This window comes from Chiloscyllium plagiosum, chromosome 1 (assembly GCF_004010195.1).
Source record: "Chiloscyllium plagiosum isolate BGI_BamShark_2017 chromosome 1, ASM401019v2, whole genome shotgun sequence".
Taxonomy (NCBI): domain Eukaryota; kingdom Metazoa; phylum Chordata; class Chondrichthyes; order Orectolobiformes; family Hemiscylliidae; genus Chiloscyllium; species Chiloscyllium plagiosum.
The window spans coordinates 21,216,952-21,236,616 of NC_057710.1; the positions used below are offsets into that span (position 1 = coordinate 21,216,952).

The 19,665-nt window shown below is 41.4% G+C and overlaps 1 protein-coding gene and 1 pseudogene across 1 annotated transcript in view; one reads left to right on the plus strand and one right to left on the minus strand.

Moving 5' to 3' along the window:
• The window catches only part of adra1d (adrenoceptor alpha 1D), a 122,585-nt gene that overhangs the window by 72,873 nt on the left and 30,047 nt on the right, over positions 1 to 19,665 (plus strand). The gene's annotated exons all lie outside the window — the stretch shown is intronic.
• Positions 7,035 to 19,665, minus strand: part of LOC122561407 — a 30,812-nt pseudogene continuing 18,181 nt past the window's right edge.

The window sequence follows — 19,665 nt, forward strand, 5'->3', positions numbered from 1 at the left end:
AAGTTGAAACTTTATTGCTGGAACAGCACAGCAGGTCAGGCAGCATCCAGGGAACAGGAGATTTGACGTTTCGGGCACAGGCCCTTCTTCAGGAATGGGCAGAGAGTGTTCAGCAGGAGAAGATAAAAGGTAGGGAGGAGGGACTTGGAGGAGGGGCGTTGGAAATGTGTTAGGTGGAAAGAGGTCAAGGTGAGGGTGATAGGTCGGAGTTTCCAACGCCCCTCCTCCAAGTCCCTCCTCCCTACCTTTTATCTTCTCCTGCTGAACACTCTCTGCTCATTCCTGAAGAAGGGCCTGTGCCCGAAACGTCGCATCTCCTGTTCCCTGGATGCTGCCTGACTTGCTGTGCTGTTCCAGCAATAAAGTTTCAACTTTGATCTCCAGCATCTGCAGACCTCACTTTCTCCTTGGTGGCTGAAGTGTCAGGAGTTCTACTGCATGTGTACAGCGATTATCCCACTTTTGGCCTTATGATGGAGAGAAGGAGCATCTGAGCATGGTTGGAGTTGTACCTGTAGGGGTTTCCAGCTGAAACTATTGTATCAGTCAATGGAAACACTAATGCTGCACTTGTTTACTCTTTCACAGGCTGCGCGTTTCTCTGACCAAGCCAACATTTACTTTACTTACCCCTAATTGCCCTGATTTCCAGAACCACTGCAGCCTCGACTTGGTGCATCCAAAACAGAGTTAGGAAGGGAGTTCAAGGATTAATGTCCTCTGATCATCAGTAATGCACACTAGAGAGGCAGAACTATGTGGTAACAAAGAACTGGCCTCTCTTCTCAAAGAATGTTGTGGAAATTTCTCCTGACTACCTACACAAATCACACAGGTAGAGGAGAGTTTCATATGATGCACTTTTAACAGAATAAAGTCCACCCACCACTATCACCTCACACCTCCATTATTTAATGTGATAAAAACCAGACTGCATTGGGACAAGCTCCTAGTTTGCATTAAGCAAGACTGTGGGCATGTTTGAATTAAATCATTTCACTTTTGAACTTCCTTTCATCTTCATTAAAGTAATGCAACACAGAGTAAACATAGAACTGTAAACGCATCAGAAGGTGATGTGTGACAAGTTCAGACCTAGCTTTTTGAGAGCATGGGAAATAGGAGCAGGAGTAGACCCAATGGCCTGTTGAGTCAAGATTACAGTGGTGCTGGAAAAGCACAGCAGGTCAGGCAGCATCAGGAAACCCTTCCTGATGAAGGGTTTTTGCCCGAAACGTCGATTTTCCTGCTGTTCGGATGCTGCCTGACCCACTGTGCTTTTCCAGCGCCACTCTAATCTTGACTCTAATCACCAGCATCTGCAGTACCCACTTCTGTCCAATGGCCTCTTGAGCCTGCACTGCTATTCCATATGATTATGGGTTTAAACTCTATTCTCCAGCCCTCTCCCCATGTCCCTCAATCATCTGAGAGACCAAAATATGCCTATCCCAGCTTCAAATATATTCAACAATGAGGTCTCCACTCAATTCTAGGGTAGAAAATCCCAAAGATTCACAACCTTTTGAATCAAGGCCTACTCTCAGTCCTTATAGGTTGCTTGACCTGAAACAATATGCTAGGTTCACCAACTAGGGGGAGCAATGTGCCAATATCCCTTTCAAACCCCTTCCTTATCTTAAATGTTACAATAAGGTGACCTATTATTCTTTTAAACTTACAAAAGAGATCCAGCTTGCCCAGCCACTCATCCTAGGACACAATCCACTCATCCCAGACACTAATCTGGTGAATCTTCACTGCGCTGCCTTCGAAGCAACTATATCCTTCCTTAAATATAAAAACCAAACTTGCACACAGTATTTCAGATGTGGTCTCACCAAGGCTCCATACAATTGTAGCAAGACATTTTCATTTTTGCACCCTAATTCCCTTCCAATAGAGGCCTACATGTCATTTGCCTTACTTACTTGGTTTACTTGCATGCAAAGTTCATCTGTTCCTTTATTGAGTATACCAAATCTCTCTAAATATCAACATTTACAAGTTTCATACTTTTCAAAAAACATTGGTCTTTTCTATTCTTGCATCCAAAGTGAATCTCTTCATATTTCCATACGTTATACTCAGTTTGCCACCTTGTTGCCCACTTGCTTATTCTGTGTATGTCTTATCTATAAGTAAGAAACAACTGTGGGTGGCACAGTGGCACAGTGGTTAGCACTGCTGCCTCATAGTGCCAGAGACCTGGGTTCAGTTCCCACCTCAGGTGACTGACTGTGTGGAGTTTGCATATTCTCCCCGTGTGTGTGTGTGGGTTTCCTCCGGGTGCTCCGGTTTCCTCCCACAGTCCATAAATGTGCAGGTTATCCCACCTCAGGCGACTGACTGTGTGGAGTTTGCACATTCTCCCCGTGTGTGTGTGGGTTTCCTCCGGGTGCTCCGGTTTCCTCCCGCAGTCCATAAATGTGCAGGTTAGGTGAATTGGCCATTCTAAATTGCCCATAGTGTTAGGTGAAGGGATAAATGTCGGGGAATGGGTCTGGGTTGGTTGCGGGTTGGTGTGGACTTGTTGGGCCGAAGGGCCTGTTTCCACACTGTAAGTAATCTAAAACAAAACTGAAGTCTCCACATTGAGACTTGGGAAATTTTCTTCCTTAAAATAATTGGTGAACCCGATTGGATTTTATAACAATTGAGAGTGGTTTAATGCTCATCATTAAGCCAACCTTTCATTGAATTCAAGTTTCACGATCCGCTGTGGTGGGGTTTGAGCCCACATTCCCAGAATGTTAACCTAAGATTCTGGATTATTAGTCCAAAATATCACCTCGGCACCATCGCCTCCCCACCATCATTCGAAGTTGTATACCAAATTCCCAAAGGTGTTCAATCAAACACCACACACACAGTTAATACATAATATAAGAATGTAAGGATTTAGGGGTGATTCATTAACATGGATAGTGGACTGGTTAATGGACAGGACACAGAGTGTAAGCAGAAATAGCCAATGGGGTCATCAGCAGCTGGTTCACAAAAGTCTTCAAAGAAAGGTAATTTGCTATTCTTACCTGGTCTAGCCTACACATGACTCCCTATTCACTTCAATGTGGTTAACTCTGAATTGTACTCTGGGCATTTAGGGACGAGTAATGAATGCTGGCCTAGCCAGTGACACCTACATCCATGAACGAGTACAAAAAAATTCTACCCTACCAGTTACATACTCAGGATGCTGTGATGCTGGAAAAGCACAGTAGGTCAGGCATCTGAAGAGCAGGAGAATCGACGTTTTGGGCATAAGCCAGTTATGTCCTCAACAAACTTGAATGAGCAATATCTATGTTTTCCCATGTCCCCCAGTAAAGGTATGCCCCACTCCTTTGTCCCTCATATTTTCCATGTCCAAATATTCCCCTTCACCTAATCCTTTCCCCTTTATAGCCCTTATACCGAATTTATAAAAATATCCCAAGATCAGATCTAAAGGGGGACCTCATCTCTCTATAGGGATACCCTGCTTATCCAAAGAAATTGGAAGTTTTAATCTGCTCTTACCAGGTTTGCTCTGCACACTTTGGCTTATCAAAATGCCTCTTTTAATGGAGGGAGCTGATGACTGACACGGTCACCTGCCTCCATGAACCAAGCCTACAGAATGGTAAGACTCCAGTCCCTGGGAAATGTGCTACTTTCACCACAACAGACAGCTTTTCCATACTGGTGAAAGGAGAGCTCTAAGTGTATTGCTCAGGCTTCCTCCAAAGCAGATATATTCAAATTTGAAATTGTTGTTATCAAAGTTCATGTGGAATTCAAATGCACTTGAACACTATTTCCCAAAGATATATTTTTGCTATCATATTATAAATTAACCCTGTCCCATACTAAAAAAATGTTATTTGCTTTATTTCAGATCTCCAGCATCTACAGTATTCTGCATTTATTTTAGCTTTATCCCTTGTTGGTTCAATGAAATGTTTCTCCAGGAACTGGTGACAAAAGCATTTTACAAACTAATCTGTCACACCCCAATTACCAATTTGACTGTTCCAGTTTAGATGAAGATTAAAGTCCCTCACAGCTTTTACATTGTCCTTTTTAAAAACTCCCAATACTTTCTGATGCAATACTCTTGTCCAGAAGTATAATGACTCTTAGGGGGAAGATAACTCATAGAAGTGCTTTCTGATCCTTTCGATCCACCTCCTCTTGTTCCACTTCCTGATTATCTGAGCTACGGTCCTTACTCTCTGATGCATTGTTACTGTTAGTTCCATGTCCCTTTCCTGTCCCACTTAGTTTGTCTTTATAGAGTCATGCAGCACAGCAACAGATCCTTCGGTCCAACCAGTCCACCAACAATAATTCCAAACTAAACTGGTCCCACCTGCCTGCGCTATTTTAAAAATTCATTCACGGGATGAGGGGGTTTTGGGCTAGGCAGCATTTATTGCCCATCCCTAATCACCCAAAGGGCAGTTAAGAGTCAACCTCTCGCTGTAGGTCTGGAGTCACATGTAGGCTAGACTAGGTAAGGACAGCAGTTTTCTTCCCTAAAGGACATTAGTTGGCCCATATCCATCCAAACATTTCTTATTCATGTACTTATCAAAATGTCTTTAACATTGTGATTGTAACTGCATCCCCAACTTCCTCTGGAAGTTTATTCCATACCCAAACCACTCTGTGTAAAAAAGTTGCCCCTCAATGTCTTTTTTTTAATCTTTCTCCTCTCACCTTAAAAATATGCCCCTTAGTCTTGAAACCCTCTACCCTAGAACAGAGACCTGCCATTCACCTTATCTATATCCCTCATAATTTTAACTAAGGTCACCCCTCAACCTTGCCACCTCTTTTTATTTCTGGATTTCTGAAAACCCCTTTACCCAAAACTTATTTCCCCCTTGCTTATTTTAAACACATTTTTCCGCTATTCTAACCATACGTGCTGGTGCATATCTGAAATAATTAAGTCAGTCATCTTTCCCAATATTATTGCCTTGTCCTTTCTCTTTCTCCTTTTCAAAAGCAACCCCTCCCCCCACTATATCCCAATCTGAGTGCAGTTGAGAAAGGCAATCCCAACATTCAGTTCCATCTTTCCCCTGTACTGCACTAGTGCCCTCTGAATCAAAATATATTTCTCCCACACCAAGCTTGGAGGAATGCATTCAAATCTGATTCATCTTACATTGCTATTTTACTTGCAGTTCAGCTAGCCTTTAAAGTATTTGAATACTCACCCGTTACTGGAAGTTGGAAGAAATATCTAAAAAAGTAGCAGCACATTTCTCCTCTGTATTAAATTGCCACAGCCACCAGACTCCTACATTAGCACAAATTATTTATTGCACTCGGGATTCCCACTGTGTGGTCACAAAATTTGCCTATGTTCATAGAGGAATGAAAAGTTTATCGAGAGCTGGTGAGCTGCAGCCAGGTAAACCATCTTCCTGCTGCTGTAATAAACACCTATTCAGGTAACACTTTCAGTTGCTTGACAGATAAGTGCGCTGCCTTCAGGCAGTTTTGTTAAAGTCAGCTTTCTAAACTAGTCTGCAGCTTTAAAATAAACAGATAACCATTACTTTCAGGCAGTTTCGTTAAAGTTAGCTTTTTAACTCGTCTGCAGCTTTAAAATTCTAAACCAGAATCTGTTAACCTAAATTATAGAATTTTAAAACAAACATCAGAGAGATTTCCGCCTGCACCAAATTTGCCATTTAGCATTTGTTTGTCATCACATTGAGGCCTCATTCTCTCCACGTATGCTCTCACACAGGTTAAAGGTGGACATTGAGAAACATGTTGAAGCTATGGGATGCATTGACAGCATTAAAAATAGGCTTGTTGCAATATGCTACACAAGTTGGACATTGCTTTGTTATGGTTCAAATGTATTTTGAATATTGAGTGTTTGAATTTTTAAGGCTAATATAGGTGTGAGGTTGAACATTCAGTTGGGGGGGGGTCAATCCGTCTCACTAGTTCTATACTGTCAGTAAAACCCGAAGTGAAGTTTCACAACAGATTATCCTGATGTTTACAAACAGGTATGTTCGGGCTTGGGACATCATTTGAAAAAAAAATAAGTCCACATATATTTAGAAATGATCCAGTTTCTATGTTTGTCTGGTCTCTGCACTGTAAGTGCTAGCCGGGGAAAATGGATTAAAATCTACTCTGGTCACTATGTGTAGCATCAACATAAATGTTTTTGTGAAGATTTCCTCTGTTTTATCTTTCTGCACAAAGAAAACCTTTATGATTCCATTGGAATTTCTGAGGAAATAATTACAAAGTCACTTACGTTGTCATTCGACATAGTCACTCCTGTGTTGGTAAATTATTTAATACGTACAACATCCTTAAGTTATATTGTTATTCCAAGTTTATTATTTTTGTAAGTTTACCAAACTCCATATTTGATGTTAAATTATATTTTTAAACTGTATTAAAGAAACAGAGTTTAATCTGCATGATTTTCTCCTTTTGAATTGAAAAGGTGTTGTATGATGTTCCACAAACACACCAATAAAAGGGAATGAGTTGCTCAACAAGACCCTCGACTGAAGAGAGTGATGTAGCAGATCTGTAACTCACCTCTTATTCGGAGGAAAGAGACTGAGAGACTTAAGAAAAATATTCTGTGATTGCGATGAAAGTTATTCCTGTCTCACACAGTGACTGGCAGTTTCCTCCATTTCAATCGTCCAATATTTTCCATTAAATGGCATGATAGATAAGTCATAGTCCTGCCAGCAAATAGCAGGAGCTGGAAAATGTCTGGGCTGAAAAGTGGCAAGTACCATTCATGCCACACAAGTGCCTAGGAATAACCTACCTAGTGATAAATAACCTAGAAACTAGCTAAAAATGAACAACACCAGGTTATAGTCTGACAGGTTTAATTGGAAGCACACTAGCTTTCGGAGTGCCACTTCTTCATCAGGGAGCGGCGCTCCAAAAGCTAGTGCTTCCAGTTAAACCTGTTGGACTATAACCTGGTGTTGTGTGATTTTTAACTTTGTGCACCCCAGCCCAACACCAGCATCTCCAAATCATGACTAGAAACTAGCAATCACCTCTTCACATTCAATGGCATTATCATTGCTATCTTTCCGAATGTCAATATCAATGGAGTTACCATTTAACAGAAACTGAACTGGACCTGCCGCAGAAATAGTGTGTTTGTAAGAGCAGGTGAGAGGACAGGAATCCTCTGGTGATAGACTCATTCCTGAGTTCCCCAAGCTTATTCACCATCTACAAAACACAAGTCAGAAGTCTGATGGAATATTCCCACTTGCCTGGTCATGTGCAACTCCAACAATATGCTAGAAACCAGGAAAAAGCAACTTGCTAGATCGGTATCACAAACTCCCTCCACCACCCATGTACAGTAGCAGCATTATCTGCAAGATGCACTGCAAAAATTCACCAAAGGTCTTTATACAGCACCTACATACCCATGACCACTTCCATCTAGAAGGATAAGGGCAGCAGATACATGGGAACACCATCACCTGCAAGTTCCCCTTCAAGCCACTCACCATCCTAACGTGGAAATGTACCATTGTTCCTTCAGTGTCACTGGGTCAAAGTCCTGGAGTTCCCTTCCTAATGCTTTGTGACTGCACTTAAGCCAAATGTCTGTAGTAATTTAAGAAGACAGCTCACCACCACCTTTTCAAGGGTGAACTAGGAACAGACAATAAATTCTGGCCCAGCCAGTGAAGCCCTCATCCCATGAGTGAATGAAAACAACTTTACATTCTGAGAGTACCTGGTTCTTTGTACTCTGCCACTTTAGCCACCGGTGAGGTCCCAGAAGACTGGAGGGTAGTGAATGTTGTGCCCTTATCTAAGAATGGCTGCAAGGAAAAACGTGGAAACTATAGATCAGTAAGCTTAACATCTTTAGTTGGTAAGTTACTTGAGAAGATTCTGAGGATAAAGGTATACATGCATTTGAAAAGATAGGATTTGATTAGGAATATTCAGCATGGCTTTGTGCGTAGTAGATCATGCCTCACAAATTTATTAGGGTTATTTAGTGAAGTGACCAGGAATGCTGACGAGCAGGGTGGTGGACCTAGTCTATTTGGATTTCAGTAAGGCCTTTGATAAGATTCCATATGGCAGGTTGCTCTGGAAGGTTATATCGCACGGAATCCAGGGAAGCTGGCAAATTGGATACACAATTGGCTTGATGATTGGAAGCAAAGTGTAATAGTGGAAGGATGTTTGTCAGACTAGAGGCCTGTGACTAGTGATGTGCCTCAGAGATCAGTGCTGGGCCCATTACTGTTTGTTATCTATGTCAATGATTTGGATGAGAATTTACAAGGCATGATTAGTAAATTTGCAGATGACACTATAATAGGTGGTATTGTGGACACTGAGGAAGGTTATCAGAAATTGCAGCAGGACCTTGATCAGCTGGGGAAGTGGGCAGAGAAATGGCAAGTGGCGTTTAATATAGATAAGTGTGAGGTCTTGCATTTTGCAAAGTTAAATCAAGGTAGGAGTTTCATAGTGAATGGTAGGGCCTTAAAAACTGTAGTTGAATAGAGGGATTTTGGAGTTCATTTGCATGATCCTTTGAAACTGGAGTCACAGGTAGATAGGGCAATGAAGAAGGCTTTTGGCACATTGGCCTTCATCCATCAGTGCATTCAGTATAGAAGTTGGGAAGTTATGTTCAGTTGTACAGGCTGTTTGTGAAGACCCACTTGCAGTATTGTGTTCAGCTTTGGCCACCTTGCTGTAGGAAGGATGTTATTAAATTGAAAAGAGTGCAGAAGAAATTTACAAGGATGTTGTCAGGATGCAACGGTCTGAGTTATAGGTAGATGCTGGACAAGCTAGGACGTTTTTCTTTAGAGCATAGAATGCTGAGGGGGGATCTTATAGAAGTGTATCAGATTATGAGTTGCATGGATAAGGTGAATACACTCAGCCTTTTTCTTCAGGTTGGGGAATCAAGGACTAGAAGGGCATCAGTTTAAGGTTAGAGGGGAAAGAATAAAATGGGAACCTGAGGGGCAACGTCTTTACACAGAGGGTGGTAAGCATATAGGATGAGCTTACAGTGGAAGCATTTGAGGTAGGTACATTAGCAACATTTAAAGGCATTTGGACAAATACATGGAAAGGAAAGGTTTAGAACAAGGACAAAGTGCAAGGAAATGGGGTTAGCATAGATGGATATTTTGGTCAGCATGGAACAGTTTGGGCCAAAGGGCCTGTCTCTGTGCTGTAGGACTCTTTGACTCCCTGTACTCCTTAGCCTGGCTACATCTCAGTCCAATCCATAACCCTGCTCTTCAGCTTGCAATGCTTAGCCATTACATAAATTCAACCCAACTTTAATAATCCATGCTTACCAGTACAATACTAAATAAATAACAAATACTGGGCTGGATGAAGTATGGTCTGTTTCTGTGAGCACAGTACCATCAGAAGAAGATGGGGAAAAAAAGAAAACCAAGATGGGGTAGGTATTTTCAGGGAAGTATAAAAGGAAACTTTCCTTCCTGAATGAGGAAGAAGAAAAATACAGATGTACCTTCATGCGTTGGGTGGAAAGAAAAGGCACATAAGAACAGCTTTAATTTATACAATACCTTTTAATAAAGTATCATATTGCAAGATAGTCCACCAGAGCATAATCAGACAGAAATTGACTCCAATTTAAGAAACAGTACAATAGGTGACTAAAAGCTTAGTTGAAGAGTTGTGTCTTAAGGAGTGTCTCAATTGAGAAGATTGGCAGAGAGATTTCTGGGTAGATTCTGGAGCTTAATGTATAGGCGGCTAAAGACATGGCCATCAATAATGGACCGAGGACAGTGCAGATTACACAAGAAACCACAGCTGGAGGAACCAAAAGTACAACAAGAGTTATGGATCTGGAAGAGGATGTAGAGGTAAGGGTAAGTGAAGGCCAGAGGAAGTTGAATTTTGAAGTTAAGGCCTGGTTGAAGCAGGAGATCATTCAAGTGCATGGATGTTGATTGACTGTGATTTGAACAAGTGAGAATACAATCAGTTAAAATCCCTTATAGAGAAGTGGCAGGACTTGTGGCTCTGCTCGCACCTTCAATGATGTGCTGGCTGGAGACTTCCAGGAATATTTTATAATGCAGTGTGTCCTCCAGGTGAGCAGCACTGTAGGAAATGCAGATTAAAAACACTGAGAAGTTGATGCCATTGCTAACCTAAAGCATAACTCCAGAACAAACATTGAAGAGGAGATGCATACATGCACCCACATAGTCACACAGACAAACCCAAAGACATAGGAACATACACTCAGATATACATGTCGAGTTAGAGACCTGTGTGTGAACATATGCAAAAACAGGCAGATGTACTTGAACCCATATGTCTGCAAAATCTTGCAGGTATTTAAAGACACTATTACATAAATTATAGGCTATCCTCTGATAATGGTTGGCAATTTAAGGAGGGGACTACTAGGGACAAGTGATCCTTTGCCTAGTTTTGGTCTGTTTGCAAGAGGCAGTCAATCCCAGGTGCTCAGTTGTCATAGATACAAGCATGTATCTGCAAGCTTATTACAGGTATGGATATTGTGTACAAATACATTCTAACTCACATGCAAACACAATCTCTGCCAAATCCATAGTGCACAATAAAACTTAGCTACTCCCAGGTATCTCGATATATAGCGATCGTGTTGGGCGAGCTAATGGAGCTAACGATAGACAAGTCGCCTGGCCCTGATGGAATACATTCCAAGGTACTAAAAGAGATGGTAGGGGAAATAGCAAAAGCGCTTGTGGTAATTTACCAAACTTTGCTGAACTGTGGGGTAGTTCCAGCAGGTTGGAAAACAGAAAATGTGATGCCACTATCTAAAAAGGAGGTCGACAAAAAGAGAGTAACTAAATCCATTAGCTTAATCTCTGGGGAAAATTCTTGAATCTATAATGAAGGAAGGAATAGTAAGACACCTGGAAAGAAATTGTCCCATTGGGCAGATAGAGCATGGGTTTATGAAAGTCAAGTCATGTTTAACTAATTTACTAGAATTCTTTGAGGACATTATGAGCAGGGTGGACAACAGAGAACCTGTGGATGCAATGTGTCTGGATTTCCAGAAGCCATTTGACAAAGTACCACACAAAAGTCTGCTGCATAAGAGAAAAGTGCACAGCATTATGGGTAATGTATTAGCATATGGGTCTGTTCTCATTGAAAAGAAGAAGGCTAAAAGGGGATTTGATAGAGACATACAAGATGATCAGAGAGAGTAGACAGTGAAAGGCTTTTACCTAGGATGATGACGTCAGCTTGTATGAGGGGGCCTAACTACAAATTGAGAGCTGATAGATTTAAGACGGATGTCAGAGGCAGGTTCTTTACTCAGAGAGTGGTAAGGGCGTGGAATGCCCTACCTGCCAATGTAGTTACATTAGGGAGATTTAAACAATCCTTGGATAAGTACATGGATGATGATGGGATAGTGTAGGGGGACGAGCTGAGAATAGTTCACAGGTTGGTGCAACATTGAGGGTCGAAGGGCCTGTTCTGCACTGCATTATTCTACGTTCTATGTTCTATAGATAGAAGATTGGTTAACTAACCAAAAACAAACAGTGGTGATAAATGGATGTTATTCTGGTTGGCGATCAGTGGCTAGTGGTGGACCTCAGTGATCAGTGTTGAGAATGCAATTATTTGAAAGTTACGCAGATGATTTAGAATTGGGGACCAGGTATAGTTGGTCAATGTTTGCAGATCACACTAAAATGAGTAGCAGAGCAAAGTGTACAGGGGACACTGAAAGTCTACAGAGGAATATGGACAGGTTATGTGAATGGGCAAGGGTCTGGCAGATGGAGTACAATATTGATAAATAACAGGTCATCCATTGTAGTAGGAATAACAACAAAATGGACTGTTATTTTAATGGTGAAAAATTACTGCTTATTACTGTACAGAGGGACCTGGATGCCTTGTGCATGAATCACAAAAAGTTGGTTTACAGGTGCAGCAGGTAATTAAAAATGCAAATAGAATATTGTCCTTCGCTGCTAGAGATGCAGAGTATTATGCTGCAGCGTGTAGGGTGCTGGTGAGGCTATACCTGGAGTATTATGTACACTTTTGATCTCCTTACTTGAGGAAAGATATATTGGCACTGGAGGGGGTGCAGAGGAGGTTCACTGGGCTGATTCCAGAGTTGAGAGGGTTGCCTTATGAGGAGAGATTGAGTAGACTGGGATTATATTCATTGGAATTTAGAAGAATAAGGGGATCTTATAAAAACATATAATATTACGAATGGAATAGATAAGATGGAAGTAGGGAAGTTGTTTCTACTGGCGGGTGAAACTAGATCTACAGGGCATAGCCTCAAAATAAGGGGAAGCAGATTTAGGACTGAGTTGAGGAGGAAATTCTTCACCCAAAATGTTGTGAAAATACTGAAGTTGAGGCTGCTCCTTTGAATGTTTTTAAGGCAAAGATAGATTTTTGAACAGTAAAAGAATGAAAGATTATGGTGATTGGGCTGGTAAGTGGAGCTGAGGCCATGAAAAGACCAGCCATGATCCTACTGAATGGGGGCAGAGGCTTGATAAGCCAGATGGCCTATCCTGCTCCCAGCCCTTATGTTATGTTCTGAGAGATAAAGAATTAAAACCAGTCTAGCTTTACGCTTTAAATCTTTGCATTTTCTAAAATCATGAGGAAAGCTAGTCTGAAAAAATTGAAAAAAAGTCAGAAGGCAGAATGTGAAGATCACAAGTACTTTGACTTCTGGTCAATCATCTTTTTTATTCTGAAACACTTTCAATGTTTGATAAGAAGCCTTCGAATGTCTGATCTTGCAATCACAAATGGAAACACGATGGTGGTACATCAGTGATTCTGTAATATAGTTTATGGAGGCAAGGCAGAGATTTATTTTATTTGAAGAAAAGCTATATTGAACTTGAAACATTGTCTCTGTTTCTGTCTCCATAGATACTGCTTAATATTTCCAACACTTTCCATTTTTATTTCTACTTGGTATCATTCCTGGGGCCTCCACTATAAACTCTCTTGCCAATGGTTGGGGTTTGGGTTAATTTTCATCTGCTGTGGTAAATATCTTGTTCACTGCTGTTTTTGTCTGTGCATGTCCAATTCCTCTAGCCCCAGAGCCATTGCTGTTCGACATATCTCATGCTAAAAGCTTCAACTGTGTCACACAGCAGGCTCAGTCCTCAGTTGTTTTTGGTATCTTCAAATTGATTGTTACTTGAAAGTCATCAAGTCTCCTGGATCAAATCCAGCAGTTTCCTCTTGGCACATAGCCATAGGAGGACAGTCATTTGCAGTGAGATGACCTTTCCCACACAGTCTGGGCAACAATCCTCAGGTCATTGGATTCACCGGAAATTTACATTTTTATGTCCATTTTGGTGGGATTTGGCTTATAAAATCAGTCACCACAAAATACTAATGAATTTAGCCTTGATTTATACCTCCTGCTATGTGGGATATGAAAAGTCAAATCAGATATAATTCATGCAATTACAACATGAAATTTGTATTTTTTCCTTGGGACAATCTGGGATTATCAGTTAGACTCAGTGTTAGTATATCCTCTTTTGTTAGAAGGTCCAAGGGTTCAAACCTTACTATAAATCTTGAAGGCTTTATCTAAGCTACCCTCCAATGCAGTGCAGAAGGGAGTGTATCATCTTCAGAGGTGTCATCCTTCAGACATTGAACTGAAACCCCCACCCTTTGCCTCTTCTGTAGTTCAGATAACATTGGTGATCTTACATTGGGAGCATGACAGGCCAAAGATCCTTCCTGCAACTAACACTGTGAAAACAAATAAAGACTAATTGACCATTAATATAATTCACATGAGCACCTTTACTGTTTGTGACAACTAACTCAAACAACTTATTGTTCGTGAAATACACTAGGGTATTCCTCAAAAGAGGTGCTAGATTGACGCTGTCTTTATAAACAAGTATAGATAGGCCCAGTAACCAGTCTGGTTCTTCCATCCCCTGACATGAATTCTTTGATCAAATGCATGCACATCCTCATATTGACCAGGAGCACTGTCATTCCTGACAGAGAGAATGAATTTTTACAAATATAAATAAAAAGTTGAGTGACCCAAGATAAGCAGAGCCAACTAGGACTTTTTCTAAACTGTCCAGGTCTCAGTTAGGCCCTGAGACTGTGAGGTGGCCCTGTTAAGATGAATGCCCTGAGTTCATTGTTTGACTGACAATAGCCAAGTGAAGAGATTCCTTGTGAATTAAGGTGCTTTGTTGGTCATCAATCTGAAATGAAATGTCATCGATCTGTAATGTTGACTCTGCATCTCTCTATATATAGACTGATGCTCCTACTGAGTATTTTTAGCGTTTTCTACCTTAATGTCAGATTTTTGCATCCGTAGTATTCTACTTATGGATTTGTGTAACATTGGACACTTACCTGTGACCTTCCCCAAGGAGGACCAGGAATGTAGCAATGGTCATCCACATGTTCCCTATTCATTTGTGGTAAAGCGAGATATCATTGCTTTGGGAGACTGTGGTCAAAGTGAGGGGACAGAGTGATATGCACTAGTCATGATTAAAGCTGTCACCTACTGCCAATGTTCATCTTAACAACACAATGTGGAGAAAAGCTGATGTACATAGAAGTTAAAAATCATACAACACCAGGTTATAGTCCAACAGGTTTATTTAGAAACGTCCAAATAAGCCTTTTGGACTATAACATGATGTGTGATTTTTAACTTTGTACACACCCAGTCCAACACTGGCACCTCCAAATCTTACATAGAAGTGTAGTTCTTGTAATGGTGGCCACAGAAATTTTAAATCCTGCTGAGGTACATTTTCTTATTACCTGCTTATTTCTGATTATACGCTGCTCTTGTATATACCTGTAGGTTCCTTGCTGTTTTGCCCTGTTGTAGAAGCTTAACCCACTTACCCGTGTTTATTGGGTTTTCACTCTTCAGGCTTCCTGTTTCTTCAATCCCGAAATAATGTTTATGATTTGAACTGATTGAAGTACAATTGAAGAAGAAGTTGAAGTGACGGAAGCAGAGTTACAAAATTAAATAATGAAGCGGCACGAATCAACAATATTTATAAATTGCATTCTGTAATCATCAATTCAGTCAAATATGGAGTCAAGAAACAAACATGAAAGCCATTTTATAAAGCTGAAGACTGTGTACTGACCAAGATTTAACTTTTCAAATAGGATGTTATTTTATTTTCGGTGCTGATGTGCACAAGTTCCTGAACCTTCAATTATGTGGTGGCATGGTGGCTCAGTGGTTAGCACTGCTGCCTCACAGCGCTAGGGACCCGGGTTCAATTCCCGCCTCGGGCAACTGTTTGTGTGGAGTTTGCACACTCTCCCTGTGTCTGCGTGAGTTTCCTCCCACAATCCAAAGATGTGCAGGTTAGGTGAATTGGCCATGCTAAATTGCCCATAGCGTTAGATGGATTAGTCAGGAGTAAATATAGGGGGGTGGATTTCTCACCAGTGTGGACTTGTTGGGCCGAAGGGCTTGTTTTCACACTGTAGGTAATCATACACCATCCTGTATCTGTGCACAAACCTGCAACATGTGTGAAAGAGACTTTAATAGGAAAGTGCTCATGCACAGACCATAGACCTAAAACACTATCAATCCTCAACAAAATGACAATGGTTGACAGCAATGAAGGGATGTTTTCCAGGATTTGGAAGTATATCACATTCCTTTGTAGAGTCATACCGTAACTAGTCTGTGCTGACCATATTCCAACGTTAAACTAGTCCCACCTGCCTGCACTTGGCCCATATCCCCCCCAAACCTTTGCTATACATGAACTTCTCCAAATATCTTTTAAAAGTTGTAAGTATACCCCCATCTTCTGGCAGTTCATCACACCACTCTGTGTAAAAAAGTTGTCCCTCATGCCTTCTTCAAATCTTTCTCCTCTCACCTTAAAAATTTACCCCCAGTCTTGAAATCCCCCATCCTAGGGAAAAGACACCTTATCTATATCCCTCATGATTTTGTAAATCTCTATAAGGTCAACCCTCAACTTTCTTCACTCCAGGGAAAAGAGTCCCAGCCTAACCAGCCTCTCCTTATAACTCAAATTTCCACTCCCGACAACATCTTGATAAATCTTTTCTGAATCCTCTCCAGCTTAATAATATCCTTCCTACAACAGGGCAACCAGAACTGGATACAGTACTCCAGAAGAGACCTTGTTGTCACGAGGTAAAAATCCTGGACCTCACCACCCTTTTACCTACACTACATGGACTGAATGTTTAAGAAAAGTAACTCACCACCATCGTCACAAGAGGGATGGGTAACAAATGCTGACCTAACCAGCAATTCTGATATCCCAGTTCTGAAGAAGGATCACTGGACTCAAAATGTTAAGTCTGCTTCCTCTCCACAGATGCTACCAAACCTACTAAGTTTTTCCAACTATTGCTGCTTTTGTTTCAGATTTCAATCATTTGCAGTTCTTTATTTTATTTTAATATTTGGTGATCAGCATTATCTCCCATGCAAACAACCTAGTCATTAACGGGATACGTTTCACCGATGTACCTTTCCGGGATGTCAAGTTGCCAACTCTAGGTGGGCACATTCCTGGACTTTTAATCAAATGGCCTTCCTCTCCCATACCACCCAGTCAATGAACTTGACTTGTTCCCCTATTTATGATACCTTTATTACTGAATAAAGCTTTTGAAGAAAAGGTAGAAGAATCATATTTTTCATGTTCCACCCATCCCCCTCCCACATGAAATTCCTCCTGCATTGCTCACACAAAAGCACAGAATTGTTCCAATGCAAAGGGAGGCCATTCGTCCAATCATCACAGTGCTGGGTTTCATCTCTCCTAGTGCCATTGTCCCACCTTCTCCCTGCATCCTGTATATAACCATCTAACTCTCTTTGGGAAACTTTGATTAAAGTTGCATCCACCACATTCTCAGAAGTGGATTCCAGATCCCAACCACCTGCTACGTTAAAAGGTTTGCCCTCATATCACTTCCACTGCTTTTATGAATTACTTTATATCTGAACCAACTCGTTCTTGATCCTGTCGCAGGTGGGGATGTCTTCTCCTTATCTACTTTGTCCAGACTGCTCCTATTTTGAATATTTCAAACAGATTTCCCCTCAGCCATCTGGAATTAATTTCAAAATTTGTGTTGATCCCAGATGTATCCTTGGGATGGTGATTGGATACCATTGATATAGACACGATTGCTGGAGCACACACTGGGATTTATTCTAATCTAAAAGCAAAATAGGATCACAGAATGAAAGTAAGCCCTTCGGCCCACACTGACCCTTCAAAGAATAACCTACCCCATTCCCTCTAACCTTGCATTTCCATGGCGAACCCACACATTCCTGAACATTACAGGACAATTTAGCATGGCCAATCCACCTAACCTGTACATCTTTGGATTGTAGGAGGAAATCCATGCAGACCTGGGGAGAACCATGTGAACTTCACATAGACAGTCAGCCAAGGGTAGAGCCAAACCTGGATCCCTGGCACTGTGTGGCAGCAGTGCTAATCATTGAGTCATCGTGCTGCTCTGGTTCTGAAAATCTGTAGTAATGCCCGACACCTGGCTCTCTTTTTTATGGCATATGTGGAACACTTCCGTTCCAGGCTGCCATAGAATCCCTTCCTTAATTCTTTTCCCTGAACATTAATGGCTGTAAAAACACCTCATCTTCTGCCTCGGAACACTTCAACCCCAGGGCATCAAAATTAATTTGAAAATTTGTGTTGATCCCAGATGTATCCTTGGGATGGTGATTGGATACCATTGATATAGACACTATTGCTGGAGCACACACTGTGGGATTTATTCTAATCTAAAAGCAAAATAGGATCACAGAATGAAAGTAAGCCCTTTGGCTTACTTTCAGGGAAAGTATGTTCAGGGAAAAGAATTGAGGAAGGGATTCTATGGCGATTTTGCTGAAGCTCCTCGGATGCTGCCTGAACTGCTGTGCTCTTCCAGCACCAGGTACTGGTGTAGTGTCCTACTCTCACTCTGAGTTGGAAAACTTCAGCAACTCTGCTTCCAATTTTCCCTTTTGACCAGTTTCATCTGGTTCACTATTCTCCCTCCCCTTCCTTGGCTTCTTTGCCCACATTTCTGGGGCTAAAGTGTCCACAAATATTCACTGCCAACCCCGCAAACTCCCCTCAATAACCAAGTGCAGCAAACATTGTTTTAACCAGCACCCTCTATAAACGAGCAACACGTATATACCTCAAATACCACAAACATGCTCTGTCCAATTATTGTAGTTTTAAATTTATTTACCTCAATATAAAGATGATTGTCCTTCAATCAATGGACACATGAAATATCAACAATTGATTCAATATTGAGTCAATTTCTCCTCAAATTCCGTAATGACTGTGTAGTCATTTGAGGGTGTGGATGAGAAGGGTCTCTGTCAGTATGTTTTATTTAAGGTAAAGTTGCATTATTATTTCAGTGATTTGTGCTGTAAATAAAGTATACCAGTGATGTGTATACCCCTGCATTATGTTTCCATTACCGAGCATGGGTGTTTTTACAATGATTATATCGACTTCTTGATTAGCTGGAATTTTTGATCAACCGGTGAACTCCTGGTCCCATAGATACCTGTTAATAGTAAGTTTGCTGTAAGAACGCTGGCTGCTAGAAATCTGAACCGAAAACAGAAATTGCTGGAGAAACTCAGCATTTGGCAATCTGTAAAGAGAAAAGAGAGTCAACGTTTCGGATCCAGGGACCCTTCTTCCAGCAATTTCTCCAGCAATTACTGCAGATTATATCTGCCATAAATGCTGTTGGATGCGAATCTTATCAGATCGAATGGATCGGTTGGAGAGACAGTAAGAAGCTATGAGGAAATTGCAACAGCAACAGTATGTGTTGGATGGCAGATATAGGAAGGGGGGAAAGTCTCAGATACAGTCACATAGATGGGTAAACTACAGGAACGGTAAGAGAGGTCGGCACCTAGGACAGGAGTCTTTTGTGGATATACCCATTTCAAACAGGTGTGCTATTTTGGAAAATGTAGGGGGTGATGGATTCTCAGGGGAACATAGCACGAACAGCCAAGTTTCTGCTATTGAGACTGGCTCTATTGCAACGAGGGGTACGTCGGCTTCCAAGAGATCAATTGTGTTCGGGGATTCTGTAGTCTGAGGAAAAGACAGACATTTCTGTGGCCAGCAGAGAAAAAGTAGAATGGTATGTTGTTTCCCTGGTGCCAGGATCAAGGATGTGTCGGAGAGGGTGCAGAATATTCTCACGGGGGAGAGGGGCCAGCAGGAGGTCCACATTGGAACCAAAGACATAGGAAGGGAAAAGGTTGAGATTCTGAAGGGAGATTACAGAGAGTTAGGCAGAAATTTAAAAAGGAGGTCCTCAAGGATAGTAATATCTGGATTACTCCCAGTGCTACAAGCTAGTGAGGGCAGAAATAGGAGGGTAGAGCAGAAGAATGCATGGCTGAGGAGCTAGTGTTTGGGAGAAGGATTCACATTTTTGAATCATTGGAATCTATTTTGGGGTAGAAGTCACCTGTTGTGGTTCTGTTCGCCGAGCTGGGAATTTGTGTTGCAGACATTTCGTCCCCTGTCTAGG